Genomic DNA, 10,353 nt, shown 5'->3' with positions numbered 1-10,353 from the left:
CTTTGCAGGTGCAATTTCCTAAGGACAGTCAGACCATGCGCTCCAGTCAGACCAGCCGCCATCAACTACATGGAAAACAGAGAAAAGGTAGTCTGAAACAAACTAAAAATACAGGTTTTTAAGACGGCTACTACAGCGACAATTCTGATTTTTCTTATTGGGAGTTAAAGAGGTCTCATTAAATGACACAGGAAGGCTAATAATAATATGTCTATCATCTCAATGTTGTTATGCAGATTTAAAACCTTTCATGAACACTATTCAATACATTGATTATTTAATTCGAAATGGCATGAGCCTTATGTATCTTTGCCTTTTCCTTTCATAATGTCTTAAATCAAAGATGACAGCTTAGAAATACAAATACATGAACAAGAATAGAAGTTAGAGTTACCTGGACAGAAAACTCCCGAGTCGCACTCTTGTGTCTCCTCAGTATCTCCATCACACTCCGCCCCGCCGTGCTCTGGTGCCGGATTGGTGCAGCTTCGGTCCCGAGTCTGACTACCGACTCCACACGTCACGCTGCAGTCAGACCATGCGCTCCAGTCAGACCAGCCGCCATCAACTACATGGAAAACAGAGAAAAGGTAGTCTGAAACAAACTAAAAATACAGGTTTTTAAGACGGCTAACTACAGCGACAATTCTGATTTTTCTTATTGGGAGTTTAAGAGGACTCATTAAATGGCACATGAATGCTATTAAGGATATGTCTATCATCTCAATGTTTCTACGCAGCTTTAAAAGCTTTCATGAAACCTTTTCAATACATTGATGATTTGATTCGAAATGGCATGTGCCTTGTGTATCTTTGCCTTTTGCATTGATAATGTAATAAATCAAAGATGACAGCTTAGAAATACAAATCCTTGAACAAGACTAGAAGTTAGAGTTACCTGGACAGAAAACTCCCGAGTCGCACTCTTGTGTCTCCTCAGTATCTCCATCACAATCCGCCCCGCCGTGCTCTGGTGCCGGATTGGTGCAGCTTCGGTCCCGAGTCTGACTACCGACTCCACACGTCACGCTGCAGTCAGACCATGCGCTCCAGTCAGACCAGCCGCCATCAACTACTTGGAAAACAGAGAAAAGGTAGTCTGAAACAAACTAAAAATACAGGTTTTTAAGACGGCTACTACAGCGACAACTCTGATTTTTCTTATTGGGAGTTTAAGAGGACTCATTAAATGGCACATGAATGCTATTAAGGATATGTCTATCATCTCAATGTTTCTACGCAGCTTTAAAAGCTTTCATGAAACCTTTTCAATACATTGATGATTTGATTCGAAATGGCATGTGCCTTGTGTATCTTTGCCTTTTGCATTGATAATGTAATAAATCAAAGATGACAGCTTAGAAATACAAATACATGAACAAGAATAGAAGTTAGAGTTACCTGGACAGAAAACTCCCGAGTCGCACTCTTGTGTCTCCTCAGTATCTCCATCACAATCCGCCCCGCCGTGCTCTGGTGCCGGATTGGTGCAGCTTCGGTCCCGAGTCTGACTACCGACTCCACACGTCACGCTGCAGTCAGACCATGCGCTCCAGTCAGACCAGCCGCCATCAACTACATGGAAAACAGAGAAAAGGTAGTCTGAAACAAACTAAAAATACAGCTTTTTAAGACGGCTACTACAGCAACAATTCTGATTTTTCTTATTGGGAGTTTAAGAGGACTCATTAAATGGCACATGAATGCTATTAAGGATATGTCTATCATCTCAATGTTTCTACGCAGCTTTAAAAGCTTTCATGAAACCTTTTCAATACATTGATGATTTGATTCGAAATGGCATGTGCCTTGTGTATCTTTGCCTTTTGCATTGATAATGTAATAAATCAAAGATGACAGCTTAGAAATACAAATACATGAACAAGAATAGAAGTTAGAGTTACCTGGACAGAAAACTCCCGAGTCGCACTCTTGTGTCTCCTCAGTATCTCCATCACAATCCGCCCCGCCGTGCTCTGGTGCCGGATTGGTGCAGCTTCGGTCCCGAGTCTGACTACCGACTCCACACGTCACGCTGCAGTCAGACCATGCGCTCCAGTCAGACCAGCCGCCATCAACTACATGGAAAACAGAGAAAAGGTAGTCTGAAACAAACTAAAAATACAGGTTTTTAAGACGGATACTACAGCGACAATTCTGATTTTTCTTATTGGGAGTTTAAGAGGACTCATTAAATGGCACATGAATGCTATTAAGGATATGTCTATCATCTCAATGTTTCTACGCAGCTTTAAAAGCTTTCATGAAACCTTTTCAATACATTGATGATTTGATTCGAAATGGCATGTGCCTTGTGTATCTTTGCCTTTTGCATTGATAATGTAATAAATCAAAGATGACAGCTTAGAAATACAAATACATGAACAAGAATAGAAGTTAGAGTTACCTGGACAGAAAACTCCCGAGTCGCACTCTTGTGTCTCCTCAGTATCTCCATCACAATCCGCCCCGCCGTGCTCTGGTGCCGGATTGGTGCAGCTTCGGTCCCGAGTCTGACTACCGACTCCACACGTCACGCTGCAGTCAGACCATGCGCTCCAGTCAGACCAGCCGCCATCAACTACATGGAAAACAGAGAAAAGGTAGTCTGAAACAAACTAAAAATACAGGTTTTTAAGACGGCTACTACAGCGACAATTCTGATTTTTCTTATCGGGAGTTTAAGAGGACTCATTAAATGGCACATGAATGCTATTAAGGATATGTCTATCATCTCAATGTTTCTACGCAGCTTTAAAAGCTTTCATGAAACCTTTTCAATACATTGATGATTTGATTCGAAATGGCATGTGCCTTGTGTATCTTTGCCTTTTGCATTGATAATGTAATAAATCAAAGATGACAGCTTAGAAATACAAATACATGAACAAGAATAGAAGTTAGAGTTACCTGGACAGAAAACTCCCGAGTCGCACTCTTGTGTCTCCTCAGTATCTCCATCACAATCCGCCCCGCCGTGCTCTGGTGCCGGATTGGTGCAGCTTCGGTCCCGAGTCTGACTACCGACTCCACACGTCACGCTGCAGTCAGACCATGCGCTCCAGTCAGACCAGCCGCCATCAACTACATGGAAAACAGAGAAAAGGTAGTCTGAAACAAACTAAAAATACAGGTTTTTAAGACGGCTACTACAGCGACAATTCTGATTTTTCTTATTGGGAGTTTAAGAGGACTCATTAAATGGCACATGAATGCTATTAAGGATATGTCTATCATCTCAATGTTTCTACGCAGCTTTAAAAGCTTTCATGAATACTTTTCAATACATTGATGATTTGATTCGAAATGGCATGTGCCTTGTGTATCTTTGCCTTTTGCATTGATAAAGTAATAAATCAAAGATGACAGCTTAGAAATACAAATACATGAACAAGACTAGAAGTTAGAGTTACCTGGACAGAAAACTCCCGAGTCGCACTCTTGTGTCTCCTCAGTATCTCCATCACAATCCGCCCCGCCGTGCTCTGGTGCCGGATTGGTGCAGCTTCGGTCCCGAGTCTGACTACCGACTCCACACGTCACGCTGCAGTCAGACCATGCGCTCCAGTCAGACCAGCCGCCATCAACTACATGGAAAACAGAGAAAAGGTAGTCTGAAACAAACTAAAAATACAGGTTTTTAAGACGGCTACTACAGCGACAATTCTGATTTTTCTTATCGGGAGTTTAAGAGGACTCATTAAATGGCACATGAATGCTATTAAGGATATGTCTATCATCTCAATGTTTCTACGCAGCTTTAAAAGCTTTCATGAAACCTTTTCAATACATTGATGATTTGATTCGAAATGGCATGTGCCTTGTGTATCTTTGCCTTTTGCATTGATAATGTAATAAATCAAAGATGACAGCTTAGAAATACAAATACATGAACAAGAATAGAAGTTAGAGTTACCTGGACAGAAAACTCCCGAGTCGCACTCTTGTGTCTCCTCAGTATCTCCATCACAATCCGCCCCGCCGTGCTCTGGTGCCGGATTGGTGCAGCTTCGGTCCCGAGTCTGACTACCGACTCCACACGTCACGCTGCAGTCAGACCATGCGCTCCAGTCAGACCAGCCGCCATCAACTACATGGAAAACAGAGAAAAGGTAGTCTGAAACAAACTAAAAATACAGGTTTTTAAGACGGCTACTACAGCGACAATTCTGATTTTTCTTATCGGGAGTTTAAGAGGACTCATTAAATGGCACATGAATGCTATTAAGGATATGTCTATCATCTCAATGTTTCTACGCAGCTTTTAAAGCTTTCATGAAACCTTTTCAATACATTGATGATTTGATTCGAAATGGCATGTGCCTTGTGTATCTTTGCCTTTTGCATTGATATTGTAATAAATCAAAGATGACAGCTTAGAAATACAAATACATGAACAAGAATAGAAGTTAGAGTTACCTGGACAGAAAACTCCCGAGTCGCACTCTTGTGTCTCCTCAGTATCTCCATCACAATCCGCCCCGCCGTGATCTGGTGCCGGATTGGTGCAGCTTCGGTCCCGAGTCTGACTACCGACTCCACACGTCACGCTGCAGTCAGACCATGCGCTCCAGTCAGACCAGCCGCCATCAACTACATGGAAAACAGAGAAAAGGTAGTCTGAAACAAACTAAAAATACAGGTTTTTAAGACGGCTACTACAGCGACAACTCTGATTTTTCTTATTGGGAGTTTAAGAGGACTCATTAAATGGCACATGAATGCTATTAAGGATATGTCTATCATCTCAATGTTTCTACGCAGCTTTAAAAGCTTTCATGAAACCTTTTCAATACATTGATGATTTGATTCGAAATGGCATGTGCCTTGTGTATCTTTGCCTTTTGCATTGATAATGTAATAAATCAAAGATGACAGCTTAGAAATACAAATACATGAACAAGAATAGAAGTTAGAGTTACCTGGACAGAAAACTCCCGAGTCGCACTCTTGTGTCTCCTCAGTATCTCCATCACAATCCGCCCCGCCGTGCTCTGGTGCCGGATTGGTGCAGCTTCGGTCCCGAGTCTGACTACCGACTCCACACGTCACGCTGCAGTCAGACCATGCGCTCCAGTCAGACCAGCCGCCATCAACTACATGGAAAACAGAGAAAAGGTAGTCTGAAACAAACTAAAAATACAGGTTTTTAAGACGGCTACTACAGCGACAATTCTGATTTTTCTTATTGGGAGTTTAAGAGGACTCATTAAATGGCACATGAATGCTATTAAGGATATGTCTATCATCTCAATGTTTCTACGCAGCTTTAAAAGCTTTCATGAAACCTTTTCAATACATTGATGATTTGATTCGAAATGGCATGTGCCTTGTGTATCTTTGCCTTTTGCATTGATAATGTAATAAATCAAAGATGACAGCTTAGAAATACAAATACATGAACAAGAATAGAAGTTAGAGTTACCTGGACAGAAAACTCCCGAGTCGCACTCTTGTGTCTCCTCAGTATCTCCATCACAATCCGCCCCGCCGTGCTCTGGTGCCGGATTGGTGCAGCTTCGGTCCCGAGTCTGACTACCGACTCCACACGTCACGCTGCAGTCAGACCATGCGCTCCAGTCAGACCAGCCGCCATCAACTACATGGAAAACAGAGAAAAGGTAGTCTGAAACAAACTAAAAATACAGGTTTTTAAGACGGCTACTACAGCGACAACTCTGATTTTTCTTATTGGGAGTTTAAGAGGACTCATTAAATGGCACATGAATGCTATTAAGGATATGTCTATCATCTCAATGTTTCTACGCAGCTTTAAAAGCTTTCATGAAACCTTTTCAATACATTGATGATTTGATTCGAAATGGCATGTGCCTTGTGTATCTTTGCCTTTTGCATTGATAATGTAATAAATCAAAGATGACAGCTTAGAAATACAAATACATGAACAAGAATAGAAGTTAGAGTTACCTGGACAGAAAACTCCCGAGTCGCACTCTTGTGTCTCCTCAGTATCTCCATCACAATCCGCCCCGCCGTGCTCTGGTGCCGGATTGGTGCAGCTTCGGTCCCGAGTCTGACTACCGACTCCACACGTCACGCTGCAGTCAGACCATGCGCTCCAGTCAGACCAGCCGCCATCAACTACATGGAAAACAGAGAAAAGGTAGTCTGAAACAAACTAAAAATACAGGTTTTTAAGACGGCTACTACAGCGACAATTCTGATTTTTCTTATTGGGAGTTTAAGAGGACTCATTAAATGGCACATGAATGCTATTAAGGATATGTCTATCATCTCAATGTTTCTACGCAGCTTTAAAAGCTTTCATGAAACCTTTTCAATACATTGATGATTTGATTCGAAATGGCATGTGCCTTGTGTATCTTTGCCTTTTGCATTGATAATGTAATAAATCAAAGATGACAGCTTAGAAATACAAATACATGAACAAGAATAGAAGTTAGAGTTACCTGGACAGAAAACTCCCGAGTCGCACTCTTGTGTCTCCTCAGTATCTCCATCACAATCCGCCCCGCCGTGATCTGGTGCCGGATTGGTGCAGCTTCGGTCCCGAGTCTGACTACCGACTCCACACGTCACGCTGCAGTCAGACCATGCGCTCCAGTCAGACCAGCCGCCATCAACTACATGGAAAACAGAGAAAAGGTAGTCTGAAACAAACTAAAAATACAGGTTTTTAAGACGGCTACTACAGCGACAACTCTGATTTTTCTTATTGGGAGTTTAAGAGGACTCATTAAATGGCACATGAATGCTATTAAGGATATGTCTATCATCTCAATGTTTCTACGCAGCTTTAAAAGCTTTCATGAAACCTTTTCAATACATTGATGATTTGATTCGAAATGGCATGTGCCTTGTGTATCTTTGCCTTTTGCATTGATAATGTAATAAATCAAAGATGACAGCTTAGAAATACAAATACATGAACAAGAATAGAAGTTAGAGTTACCTGGACAGAAAACTCCCGAGTCGCACTCTTGTGTCTCCTCAGTATCTCCATCACAATCCGCCCCGCCGTGCTCTGGTGCCGGATTGGTGCAGCTTCGGTCCCGAGTCTGACTACCGACTCCACACGTCACGCTGCAGTCAGACCATGCGCTCCAGTCAGACCAGCCGCCATCAACTACATGGAAAACAGAGAAAAGGTAGTCTGAAACAAACTAAAAATACAGCTTTTTAAGACGGCTACTACAGCAACAATTCTGATTTTTCTTATTGGGAGTTTAAGAGGACTCATTAAATGGCACATGAATGCTATTAAGGATATGTCTATCATCTCAATGTTTCTACGCAGCTTTAAAAGCTTTCATGAAACCTTTTCAATACATTGATGATTTGATTCGAAATGGCATGTGCCTTGTGTATCTTTGCCTTTTGCATTGATAATGTAATAAATCAAAGATGACAGCTTAGAAATACAAATACATGAACAAGAATAGAAGTTAGAGTTACCTGGACAGAAAACTCCCGAGTCGCACTCTTGTGTCTCCTCAGTATCTCCATCACAATCCGCCCCGCCGTGCTCTGGTGCCGGATTGGTGCAGCTTCGGTCCCGAGTCTGACTACCGACTCCACACGTCACGCTGCAGTCAGACCATGCGCTCCAGTCAGACCAGCCGCCATCAACTACATGGAAAACAGAGAAAAGGTAGTCTGAAACAAACTAAAAATACAGGTTTTTAAGACGGCTACTACAGCGACAATTCTGATTTTTCTTATCGGGAGTTTAAGAGGACTCATTAAATGGCACATGAATGCTATTAAGGATATGTCTATCATCTCAATGTTTCTACGCAGCTTTAAAAGCTTTCATGTAACCTTTTCAATACATTGATGATTTGATTCGAAATGGCATGTGCCTTGTGTATCTTTGCCTTTTGCATTGATAATGTAATAAATCAAAGATGACAGCTTAGAAATACAAATACATGAACAAGAATAGAAGTTAGAGTTACCTGGACAGAAAACTCCCGAGTCGCACTCTTGTGTCTCCTCAGTATCTCCATCACAATCCGCCCCGCCGTGCTCTGGTGCCGGATTGGTGCAGCTTCGGTCCCGAGTCTGACTACCGACTCCACACGTCACGCTGCAGTCAGACCATGCGCTCCAGTCAGACCAGCCGCCATCAACTACATGGAAAACAGAGAAAAGGTAGTCTGAAACAAACTAAAAATACAGGTTTTTAAGACGGCTACTACAGCGACAATTCTGATTTTTCTTATCGGGAGTTTAAGAGGACTCATTAAATGGCACATGAATGCTATTAAGGATATGTCTATCATCTCAATGTTTCTACGCAGCTTTAAAAGCTTTCATGAAACCTTTTCAATACATTGATGATTTGATTCGAAATGGCATGTGCCTTGTGTATCTTTGCCTTTTGCATTGATAATGTAATAAATCAAAGATGACAGCTTAGAAATACAAATACATGAACAAGAATAGAAGTTAGAGTTACCTGGACAGAAAACTCCCGAGTCGCACTCTTGTGTCTCCTCAGTATCTCCATCACAATCCGCCCCGCCGTGCTCTGGTGCCGGATTGGTGCAGCTTCGGTCCCGAGTCTGACTACCGACTCCACACGTCACGCTGCAGTCAGACCATGCGCTCCAGTCAGACCAGCCGCCATCAACTACATGGAAAACAGAGAAAAGGTAGTCTGAAACAAACTAAAAATACAGGTTTTTAAGACGGCTACTACAGCGACAATTCTGATTTTTCTTATTGGGAGTTTAAGAGGACTCATTAAATGGCACATGAATGCTATTAAGGATATGTCTATCATCTCAATGTTTCTACGCAGCTTTAAAAGCTTTCATGAAACCTTTTCAATACATTGATGATTTGATTCGAAATGGCATGTGCCTTGTGTATCTTTGCCTTTTGCATTGATAATGTAATAAATCAAAGATGACAGCTTAGAAATACAAATACATGAACAAGAATAGAAGTTAGAGTTACCTGGACAGAAAACTCCCGAGTCGCACTCTTGTGTCTCCTCAGTATCTCCATCACAATCCGCCCCGCCGTGCTCTGGTGCCGGATTGGTGCAGCTTCGGTCCCGAGTCTGACTACCGACTCCACACGTCACGCTGCAGTCAGACCATGCGCTCCAGTCAGACCAGCCGCCATCAACTACATGGAAAACAGAGAAAAGGTAGTCTGAAACAAACTAAAAATACAGGTTTTTAAGACGGATACTACAGCGACAATTCTGATTTTTCTTATTGGGAGTTTAAGAGGACTCATTAAATGGCACATGAATGCTATTAAGGATATGTCTATCATCTCAATGTTTCTACGCAGCTTTAAAAGCTTTCATGAAACCTTTTCAATACATTGATGATTTGATTCGAAATGGCATGTGCCTTGTGTATCTTTGCCTTTTGCATTGATAATGTAATAAATCAAAGATGACAGCTTAGAAATACAAATACATGAACAAGAATAGAAGTTAGAGTTACCTGGACAGAAAACTCCCGAGTCGCACTCTTGTGTCTCCTCAGTATCTCCATCACAATCCGCCCCGCCGTGCTCTGGTGCCGGATTGGTGCAGCTTCGGTCCCGAGTCTGACTACCGACTCCACACGTCACGCTGCAGTCAGACCATGCGCTCCAGTCAGACCAGCCGCCATCAACTACATGGAAAACAGAGAAAAGGTAGTCTGAAACAAACTAAAAATACAGGTTTTTAAGACGGCTACTACAGCGACAATTCTGATTTTTCTTATTGGGAGTTTAAGAGGACTCATTAAATGGCACATGAATGCTATTAAGGATATGTCTATCATCTCAATGTTTCTACGCAGCTTTAAAAGCTTTCATGAAACCTTTTCAATACATTGATGATTTGATTCGAAATGGCATGTGCCTTGTGTATCTTTGCCTTTTGCATTGATAATGTAATAAATCAAAGATGACAGCTTAGAAATACAAATACATGAACAAGAATAGAAGTTAGAGTTACCTGGACAGAAAACTCCCGAGTCGCACTCTTGTGTCTCCTCAGTATCTCCATCACAATCCGCCCCGCCGTGCTCTGGTGCCGGATTGGTGCAGCTTCGGTCCCGAGTCTGACTACCGACTCCACACGTCACGCTGCAGTCAGACCATGCGCTCCAGTCAGACCAGCCGCCATCAACTACATGGAAAACAGAGAAAAGGTAGTCTGAAACAAACTAAAAATACAGGTTTTTAAGACGGCTACTACAGCGACAATTCTGATTTTTCTTATTGGGAGTTTAAGAGGACTCATTAAATGGCACATGAATGCTATTAAGGATATGTCTGTCGTATAATATTGTCGGTGGATTCCGTTTGTGCATGCGTGCCGTCTCGCCGGTTTCGGTGGCTGTTTCCTTCTTTTTT

Source organism: Branchiostoma floridae, chromosome 4, assembly GCF_000003815.2.
Source record: "Branchiostoma floridae strain S238N-H82 chromosome 4, Bfl_VNyyK, whole genome shotgun sequence".
NCBI classification, from domain to species: Eukaryota; Metazoa; Chordata; class Leptocardii; order Amphioxiformes; family Branchiostomatidae; genus Branchiostoma; species Branchiostoma floridae.
This window is presented reverse-complemented; position numbering follows the sequence as displayed.